At 47.8% G+C, this 9,961-nt stretch overlaps 1 pseudogene; it reads right to left on the bottom strand.

The window, feature by feature from the left end:
• Window positions 1-5,528: 5,528 nt before the first annotated feature.
• Window positions 5,529-6,713, bottom strand: LOC149365861 (iripin-2 pseudogene; annotated as a pseudogene).
• Window positions 6,714-9,961: the final 3,248 nt, after the last annotated feature.

Here is a 9,961-nt window from a genome sequence, read left to right as displayed (position 1 = left end):
CAGCTCGCGTAGTGTACGGTTTGTATTTGGGAGTTAAGCGAGCTAGAATGTCGAAACAGGGGTTCATGTCTTTTCGGTGGGTTTTATAACGACGAATTAATAACGTGTTGTAAAGTTCATTGAGAGGCGTTATTCTTAATGAGGCAAAAAGCGGAGGCGTGTGGGCATAGTAAGCTGCGTTGGCAGTAATGCGAAGAACTTTTTTTTTGCAGATTTTTCAATTTTATTATGTTTGAGAACTTTGTCGTGCCCTATACCAAATGACAGTATATTAGATTGGAATAAAACAATGAATTATATAATAACACCTTACACTTCTGAGGCAATAAGAAGCGCACCCTGGAGACTACTCTAGAGAGTTTACCAATGAGATGATTGATATGATTATTCCAGAGCACGTTCCCATGAAATATAACTCCCAGATTTTTTATGGAAGAGACAATTTCTAATGTGTTGGAACCGAGTGTTAGAATAGGACTAAAATCAAGAGGTTTGTTTTTAGAGCGGAATATAATAGCCTACGTTTTTGTCGCATTAGTTTTCAAAGATGAAGATGTGCTCCAAGCAAGGGCGTCCGCAGAATTTTTTGCAGGGGGGGGCCCCATTGGTTGTTGGCGCCGGAGGGGGGGGGGGGGGGGGGGCATGTTCGTAGCAAAAAGGCACTATTTGCGGTATGAATTTATTTATTTATATATAAATAAAAAATAAGTGAAATACACACATGAAATAAAAATTACAAACTGCAAATTAAAGTGTGGCTAGGAGAGATACATTGCAGTTTATCAACGAAGAAACAATTAAAATTAATAAAAAATCCAAAAATATACTGTCACTTCGTGGAGAAGAGTGCTCAGTATTGCTGCATACGGGTTCTCGACTCACCCGGATTGATGACCAGCACACAGCACAATATGGTCACAAACACGCAACTACAGTCACTCAGTCAGTCTTCCTTGAACAGCAACTGTAGACTCCACGGATTTTTCTGGGCGAATTGCGTGATTACACGGGTGATAAATTCATTTCTGTGCTTCATTACACGCTCTCGGTGCACACTCATCACACACATTGATTCGAAAAACGGTTGAACGCGTACGTTGAAAACAAAAGATGTCTATACATACAACGAAAACTTATTTACAAGATAAATGCACGCTCGCAGCTTCATACACCTCGCTCCATCTTGCTCGCGCATCCGCACAGTCGAGCAACCGCACGCACACTGCTCGCCGCTCGTAGTTTTCTCGTCCACTGTCTTGGTTGTTCTCAGCTTCGTTGACAAACGGCCACTAAAAACACCGAAGCACAAATACAGAGGCGCGCACACGTGCAAGGGCTTACTTCCGTGAGACTTCCAAGGGGAAGGGACACCCGCCACTCCGGTAGGAAAATTTGTTTTGTGTGTTTTTATGGGGTTCAGAGCCCCAAAACGACTCAGGTTATGAGGAACGGAGTAGTACAGAGCTCCGGATAATGTCGACCACCTGGGTCTCTTTACCGGGCACTGACCTCGCACAGTACACGGGCGCTGTTGTCATTTGAGGCCCAGCCAGAGGTGACAGGCGAGCCAGGCAGGCGCCATCGGGCTGCGTTGACCAAAGGCGCTGGTTTTCGGAGAAGACGCAAGGGACGCTGGTGTGGGGGCGCCTCTGGAGACTGCGTCGCCGTGAACAAAAGATGCTAATCTCCTTTGCCGAAGATTCTGATAGCGGCGCTTCTACCGCACTGCGCTCTCCCGTGGATCGGAGGCACAGCGAGCGGCAGCGGCGCCAACTGATCGCCCGCTTGCCCATGAGCAGCCCGACAAAGCGGGGGTGGACACGGCTGATTTGTCTTTCCCTCCTGAAAAATTCATCGGTGGCCGGCATAACGAAGGCGAAAACAAGATGCACTGTGCACTGTCTGCCTCCGTGTCGCTATCTGTCTAGAGATCAAAGAAACAGGCACCCATTTCAAGACGGCTTGAAACACATGCTCGCCGGTGCCGCTGTATGTCTGCAACAGGTCGGCCTTCAACAGAGCTAACGATGGCGTGGTTTGAAAACGGGCGAACGGCGCGCGCCCGGACGCGGCATTTCGCAGATGTGACCCAAAGCGTGGAAGCGGGGCTGCTTTTACCCTTTTGGCTGAGCCCACCACGGCCCCTGGCGTGCGGCCATCACTCACGATTCGAGGGAGTGATTTTCCAGGGGGGTGCAGCCGCCCCCCCTTGCCCCCCCCTCCGGACGCCCATGGCTCCAAGTGAGTAGTTGAACAAGCATCTTGTTAGCCCTTTCTTGTAGTTCAGGTACTGTGGATCCAGTAAAAAAATGCCCGTGTCGTCTGCATAAATAATATATGTGGCAGTTTTGTCAATGTTAATTATATCATTGATGTACAGGTTAAATAGTAAAGGTCCTAGTATGCTGCCTTGCGGGACGCCTGCGCAAACAGGTTTTAGGTTTGAAGTATAGCCATTGATGGTTGGTTACCTGTTGCTGGCGGTGGTTAAGATACGTTTGAAGTACCGTATTTTCCGGTGTATAAGACGCACCCTTGTATAAGACGCACTTGCCATATATGCAAGCTGTCACTGGAGAAGTTCGTATATAAGACGCACCCGTGTATAAGACGCACCCCAGTTTACCCAGTTAGGCCAGTGAGGCTTAATTAAATACGCTTGCGCGACTATCGCGAAATGCACCGTACCTGTGAGCAATTCTTAAGCAACGCTAAGTGATCGAAAAAGGCAACACTCATGCCATACTCGTCCACGTTCTAGCAAAAAAGAACGGAAAAACGATACAGCTCCCCATATGTCCATAACATTTTATTCTACTTGAAACCTTCGAAGTCTTCATCTTCAGATGCGCTATCAAAAGGTTCACCCATTTCTGGAAGCAACTCGGCTGAAACATGCCCTACCTACACGGAGCAAAAAAAAGTTGCAAAGGGTGACTAAAAAAGAACGCCGGCTTGTCTTGACAATGGCGAGAAGCGCGATTGTCACCATCTTTTGGCGCTTCTCATTACTTTTGCTTGGGGCCTCCGAAACAGCCGCGCGTTTGTGATCCCGGAAGTCGTCATCCCCGCCGTTTCATAATATAGATCACCTAGAATGTCGCGCACGGCGGTCCCGGTATTGAAGTATTAACCGTGTTACAACCACGTTATTGGTAGTGATATTTTTTAGGTGAAAAAAGCTTGAGCATGAACTGGAGTAATCGATGAACGCGCAAAAAAAGATGAAAAATTCGCATATAAGACGCACCCTTGTATAGGACGCACCAGCAAAATTTTCGAAAAAAAGCCGCGTCTTATACACCGGAAAATACGGTAGTTGCAAGAAAACGCCGCGGAATCCGTAATGATCAAGTTTTGAAAGTAGCGTAGAGCGTGATTTAATTGGTCAAAGGCTTTTGAAAGTCAATAAAGACGCCTAGAGTGTATAATTGTTTTTCAAATAAATCCAAAATTACTTCTTTTTGAGCTAGGAGGGCTGATTCGGTAGATTTCCCTTTCGTAAAACCAAACTGAGAGGCTGTTATGAGATCATGTTTGTTAATAAAACTGGTCATCCGATCATGTATTAATTTCTCTATACATTTCGAAAAGACTGAAAGTATAGATATCGGCCTATAATTTCCTAAATTATTTGTGTCTCAACCTTTGTATATTACCGTCACTTTAGCGGTTTACAGCCCTTTTCGGAAGATACCTGACGAGAAAATTACATTGATAATGTATTCCAAGTGTGACGCAATTATCTGTAATACACGCTTCACTGGCTGAATCTGAAGACCATCTACGTCACAGCTGCTGCTATCTTTTACTGACTGGACCATCTCAATAACTTCTTCTCGGGTGACGGGAGTTAGGAATGCACTCTCACACATCTTGGGCCCCATATGTTCTAAGTAGTCATCAGAAGGACTTGCAGAAGCCATAGATAAAAAAAATAGTTAAAAGCATTCTCTCAGATTCGGAGAGCATTTTACCATTAGAAATTATCTCTAATAGTCGGCTTTCTGTTCTTATTTATTAAATTATTCAAACGTTTCCAAACAACGTCCGTATTTCTGAATATTTCCATATTAAATAGGTTGTTTATGTAGTGTCTTCTGACCCTTCTTAGTATGGTGTTCACCTGATTTCGATAGCTTTCAAACTACTTAAGGTCCTCCGTGGCTTTAGTATTCAAAAAACGTTGATAAAGTGCATTTTTCACGCGAATTCTTGTTAAGCATTCTTTTGTTAACCATGGTTTTCGTGTTCTTGGTGTCCGTGTTCTTGTTTTATACGGAAAGCATTCATCATAAATATCTTTAAAGACTTGAAAAATGCGGTATTCCAGCTCGCGTGTGCCAGTGTATCAAAAAAATGCTGCAAGGTATTTTCAGTAATATGCCGGAACCTTACAGGATAACACTCCTCAGTTGATGCTTTTGGTGATAAGTGTTTAGACGGGAAGTATATAGGTAAATGGTCTATTACCCCGAATGCCTCTTGCAATTCTTCGCTAACATTTTTGATGAATACGTGTAGCAATGTAGGGTTGTCACTTTGGCCACGTGTTGGATGGTGAATGGTGTTAGTGAATGCACTGGATTCCAGCACCTGGAATAGGTCATCGATATACTGTCACCGGTGAATAGGTCACCGGTGGTCGATATACTGCAGAATTGTTGTACAGCAACCACTTCATAATCGCTAGTAATAACAGAAAACGTTTCTAGGATTTCACATTTCGAGTACTTTTTTTTGATAAGATCGAAACACCACCGCCTCTTTTAGTATGCCGGTTTATGATAAAGGTGTCATATCCGGGCGTATCATTACAACATCAAAAAAGAATCCTAACGAAGAACGAAATGCAGAAATTTTATCGCCTTTGTTCCGAGCTGAATGGGCATAGAAATGAAGAAAGGAAGTGCAATTGGCTTCACCGCATATAAAAGTAGAAAACTGACCGGGTGTTAAAATTTAGTTTTTCTGCAGAGCCTCCAGTCCCATGATTGGACTGCATCTTATCAAGGTCAGCGATACGCGACGCTAGATGTATACGTTTCAGGTTTGCGCGCAAAAATTTTGCCATCTGTCGTCCACGCAAAACGCCACCCTTTTTCAGTCTTTCTTGCAACCGTCATGCCGAGCAGTACAGCAGCGCGTACCAGGATGCTCAATGCCACAGACAGACTTCCGAATCCCAGTACCACAGCGAGGACAGTGGGCTGCCAGAATCGGCGGACCACCCAAGGCTCCAGTAACTGCCATTGTTTAGATAAAATTTTCAATCAATCAATCTCAATCCAGATATTCGGGAGGTCATGACGCGAGCATAGAAACCGAATGTTCTGTTGCCAGTGCTCTGACAAAAGTATTATTTTAGGAAATCATTTGACCACGAATGCAGGCGAGAAATGCATCAAAAGTAGGGCTAGTTTATTTCAACAATACTTATATCATGTCGTACTTGTGTACAAGTTAGACGACTGTCCGCCGCTTTAACGTTCCTTTCGTGCAATGAGCGGAGGCGGATGTGTCGCATCTCAAAGACTGTGGACCTCACCGATGAAAAGAATGCGGTTGTTTCTTCGATCCCTGATGTAGGAGAGGAACGGACGATCCACGGTGAACTGGACGGGTGGGGGAGGCCTGACCGACGAGAGGGGGACGATCGAGAGCCCAGCCACTGCGGCCGCGACGGTTCCTTCTTCATTGACCTCCACAGCCGCTTTGTGGACGGCGTCCGAGATGCGGGTCGGCGTGTTCGCGCTGATTCCGCTGAAGTTGGCCCCGTCTCCGAAGACGACGTTCAGTCCCAGGGCTCGCATGGTGGGCACCAGGTCGTAGCGAAGGCTCATGTCGAACTTGGGCAGTCTGAGCGCGACCAACCGGGGGCTGAGCTTGCTGCCGACGTATTCGAGAACCGCTGGCGACAGACCGGCCCTGAGCGCTGCGAGCTCCGTAGGGGAGTCCGGAAGCAGGACCACCATGCCGAACCTGTCTCCCGAGTACGGGATCTCAACGGCGGCCGCACTCAGCGCGTCGAGACGAGTGTAAGGGAAGCGGCTCTTGAGCTGCATCGCCGGCTGACTGACCTCGTTGGTACCTTGGTTGAAAAAGGGCTCGTTCTTTGTTTCCGACGGGTCGAACTTGGTCACCCAGGTACCCTTGAAGTAGACGGCGTTGACGATGAAGAGAACCATGTCCAGCGGCTCATTCTCGGGCAGTATGCTGTCGATCTTTCCTCGCGTGTTCTCTCGTACCCAGGCGTTGACCTCAGCGGCGACTCCGGGGCTGGCGAAGTTCACGGACCTGAGCTCGGCGTCGAACACGTCGTGCAGCTGCTGCCTGTAGCTTTCGGCGATTTGGAAGCTGTCCTGCGCCAGGACCATGTCGGCCACTTCCAGCGTCACGTTCGGCGAGGACGTGAGCTCAAGCAGGTGCTTGTACGCTTCCAGGACCCTGGACTTCTCCGTGAGACCGACCTGGGTGTGACCCAGCACCGATGACAGCTCGGCTTCCGAGCTTCCCGCGGCGCCGGCGTAAGCCATGCCGAATGCGGTGGCGATGCTAGTAGGCGAGAAGAAAACATTGGAAGAAGGATTCTCCGTCGCCAAGCGCTTGAGCAGGTTCACGGCGAAGTGGTTGTGAGCTTTGGCGAGCAGCGCATCGTCGGTCTCTGAAGATACCGACGCGATCAGCGCGAGAAGAACGTACTTGGCGAACATCGCGGATGTTTTCCGAGGACTGAAGGTCGCATGTAAGGGGCATCTTTATATACCGACTGGCACTGGTGTTTTTTTTTTTTTTTTTTTTGGGGGGGGGGGGGTTGGAGGGTTTACCCCTTCCTCTGCAGTAGCCAATAGGAATTTCGCTTTTCCCCCTCCCCCTCCCCACGGCCAGACATAATGCTGAGTCACTGAAGGTTTTTCTTCCTCGTGAAAAACACGCTGTTCTGATTGGCGTAGCTTCGAAACACGAGCGTCAGACCAGGCACATGATTCATCGTAGCAAGACGACCAGCAAAAAGGGCGCGGCACAATTCTGTCCAGACAGTGGATCGTCCCTTCCCGATTGGTACGTGCACAAAGCCGCGGAAAGACTCGGCTGCAACAGCTTCCTGGAAATTTTAATATGGGAAAGAATGTTGTGTGTGTCTTTTGTGCGCAATTCGTACCTACAACAATGCTCTGCTTTGAAGGGTTGTTTTGAAGGCCAGTTGGTGATCCATACTTCAAGAAATGCTTCGGCGCGGCAGACATGGACCAGACCGAGAAAACACACCACAGACCGCCAACTAACAAGAATTCTGCTTTCCGAGAAATTCTGCTTTTTCTAGCGTGTCTATTTCCCTCTGTTTAACCTCTGAGTAGCCATTTTGCCGTGCATTCAATTTTTGCATTTAAGGTGGCGGTCCCACTCTGACGGTGAGCGGGAACCATTTTTGGTGATATTTGTACGTCGACTGTATCTCGCTCGTTCGCTTCATAAATATGGTTCAGATATCTCCGAAAAGCTACTTTTCTCTGCTTTCAAAAGATGCATTTTGTTTAACGGTAGCTGCAAATTTGTTTCAACTGTAAAAGAAAACGCAAAGATGAAAACTGGCAGTTGAGCTCAACTTGTCTCAGGAAATGCAAAATTGTGAAAAACCTCTTGCACCTAGAGAAATATCTTTCGAGATACTTTGAGATCTAATGCTAATCAACATATTTAAGCATTTAGAAGTACGTGTATAGATTAGTTTATTAGCCACACATGTTTGAAAAGCATAGAAAACAGAACAATGTAATCTGCAATAACTTTTGGGATATGCATTGCATTGCGGCGCCTTTTTGTACAGATTGAGATCGTCTAATCGCCCTTCCATTCTGAAAATTTCATCCGTCTGCCTTGTTTAGTTTAAAAGTTATTCCTGATCAAAATTAGCGTTTTTTCGAAATAGTTAAAAACGGAATGCAAAATTGTTCAGGTAACCAGCGCGTGGCAGTTTTGAGATTTTGCGTGAAGAAACTTAATACTTCGCTCTACGCGGCTAAGCATCGCCTTTACTCTACGGCTTTTGGGGAATGCGCAATGTCTAGTTGATTTTAGCTACCTTTTTTGTTCTCCTCATGAAGGACACAAGCTCTTGAAACGTTCCGCGGCTTCTTTTTTTCTGGCAAATATACTCTTAAAATGTCGGTCTCTCATTCCTTTAATCAACTTGTAACAATTGCCAAGAACAAAGTCCACAGAATACAAACAATAATAGCAATAACGCAGCGACATGCGATAAATGTAGAAAAATTTAGTAAGTAGCGCCATCTACACACATGCACGTGTACTAAATAATCACAGTTCAAAAAAATAACGAGTGTGGCGCTGCTAAACATTTACAATCAGGAGGTGTTCACGAGAGGGAACGATACCTCTACGATGTTCGCACGTTTCCCTCGATTTTGCCCTATGTAGTGTGTGTCGAACTTCCAAGCAGATTTCCGCCATATTGCTTTGCTGGATTGTTTTGTAGCGTAAAGCTAGTAAAGCCACACTACGCAGGTCAGAGCCGAGTTTTGCGCGAGTGTGCGCCGCCTGTTATGCGCAGCGCGAGAACCGCGTGACGTCACGAGAGGCGCAGGTCCGCCGGCGTGCGCTCCTCTCCGACGCGTGACCTCGTGTTTACGACAGTTGCGCCGCGCGCTACTGCGCATGCGCGAGGAGGGTGCGCGGAGAAATGACGGTCGCACTCAACATGTAAGCTCTGGTAAGCTAAGGAGAGTCGAGCCGCTGCCAAACGGCGCAGAAGACTGGAAAATGTAAATTCTTCCGATCCCGAGGTTGTCGCCTGGCAGTTTGGTGTCGAGCAGCCAAGGCGAAACGTGCGGCCGAAACACCGGATCACTTGACGCTACGTATATCCAGGCATAGCAGAGCTAAGCCACTGCCAATTTTTTTCACCTGACGCTACGAAACGCATTCTGGGCGTCGTATTATTTTTCGAGGACAGCTTTGGCATTGCTAAAGCGACAGGAAAGGGAAGTGACAGGCTTTCGCTTCGTGCTGCCGGTTGTTCGTTGTTCCGGCTAGCGCTGTGGAGGGGAAGTTGGAGAGCGCTCGATTCGCCTGCACTCAATGCACCAGTTCGGCAAAGTTCTGCGGCAGCGGCGGTGCGGCGGGTGTGTACCGCTAGTTCCGGCACTTTGAGCGCAGTTTGGCACTGTCTGCTTCCAAAACGGATGGTCGAGTGCAGGCCTGGTCGTCGCTAGCCTTTGCGATGCCAATGAATTGGAGCCAGCTGTTTACAGCCTACATCAGCGGCAGCGAACCTCTCGTATCTCATGAAGAAATGGGCAAACCGCACATCACAATAACATGTTGCCATGAACCAGCCTCGATCCGTTTCTTTGGAGAACTCGAGCAGCGTTCTAGCTTGTCGACGAGTGAAAGTTACTTGAGTCTCCGCCGTTTATCACAACCCGCAAACCATCATCTGCTTCCATGGCGGCTGCAGCTGCACTATTTCAGCACTAACCATGGAGCAGGTGCAGTTTTCCTGAACTAGACTCGCACTTCTTTCAAACGAATGCCGTGGTTCAGAGGGCGCCATGTTCCACCGCTGAAATGAATCCATGTGGCATATAAGTCGGGTACAACTCAAGAACGAAGCAGCACATGCCCATCAAAGGAGACCGCCCAGCCAAGCGCGTCGACCGAACAGTTTTCTGTTCGGTCACCACAGGTGCGCCGCGACAGCAGTGGAGACTGAAGCTGCCACGACCGTCTCTTGCCGAATATGACCCCACCTGTAGCATTCAGCGCTTTTGCGAAAAAGACGCTCTCGCGCGGATCTATGCGAAAGGTGAGCAGCCCAGCACTCTCCCCCCCCCCCCCCCCTCCCCCTTTAGTGGCCAGTGCAGCTGAGACAATTAACGGGGGCACCACACCTACTAGTACCTTCGCCTTTCTCCCTGTCTTTTCCCCTGCTCCTGCTCAG

Source organism: Amblyomma mixtum, chromosome 1, assembly GCF_055824585.1.
Source record: "Amblyomma mixtum isolate Tamu chromosome 1, ASM5582458v1, whole genome shotgun sequence".
Classification (NCBI taxonomy): domain Eukaryota; kingdom Metazoa; phylum Arthropoda; class Arachnida; order Ixodida; family Ixodidae; genus Amblyomma; species Amblyomma mixtum.
This window is presented reverse-complemented; position numbering and strand designations above follow the sequence as displayed.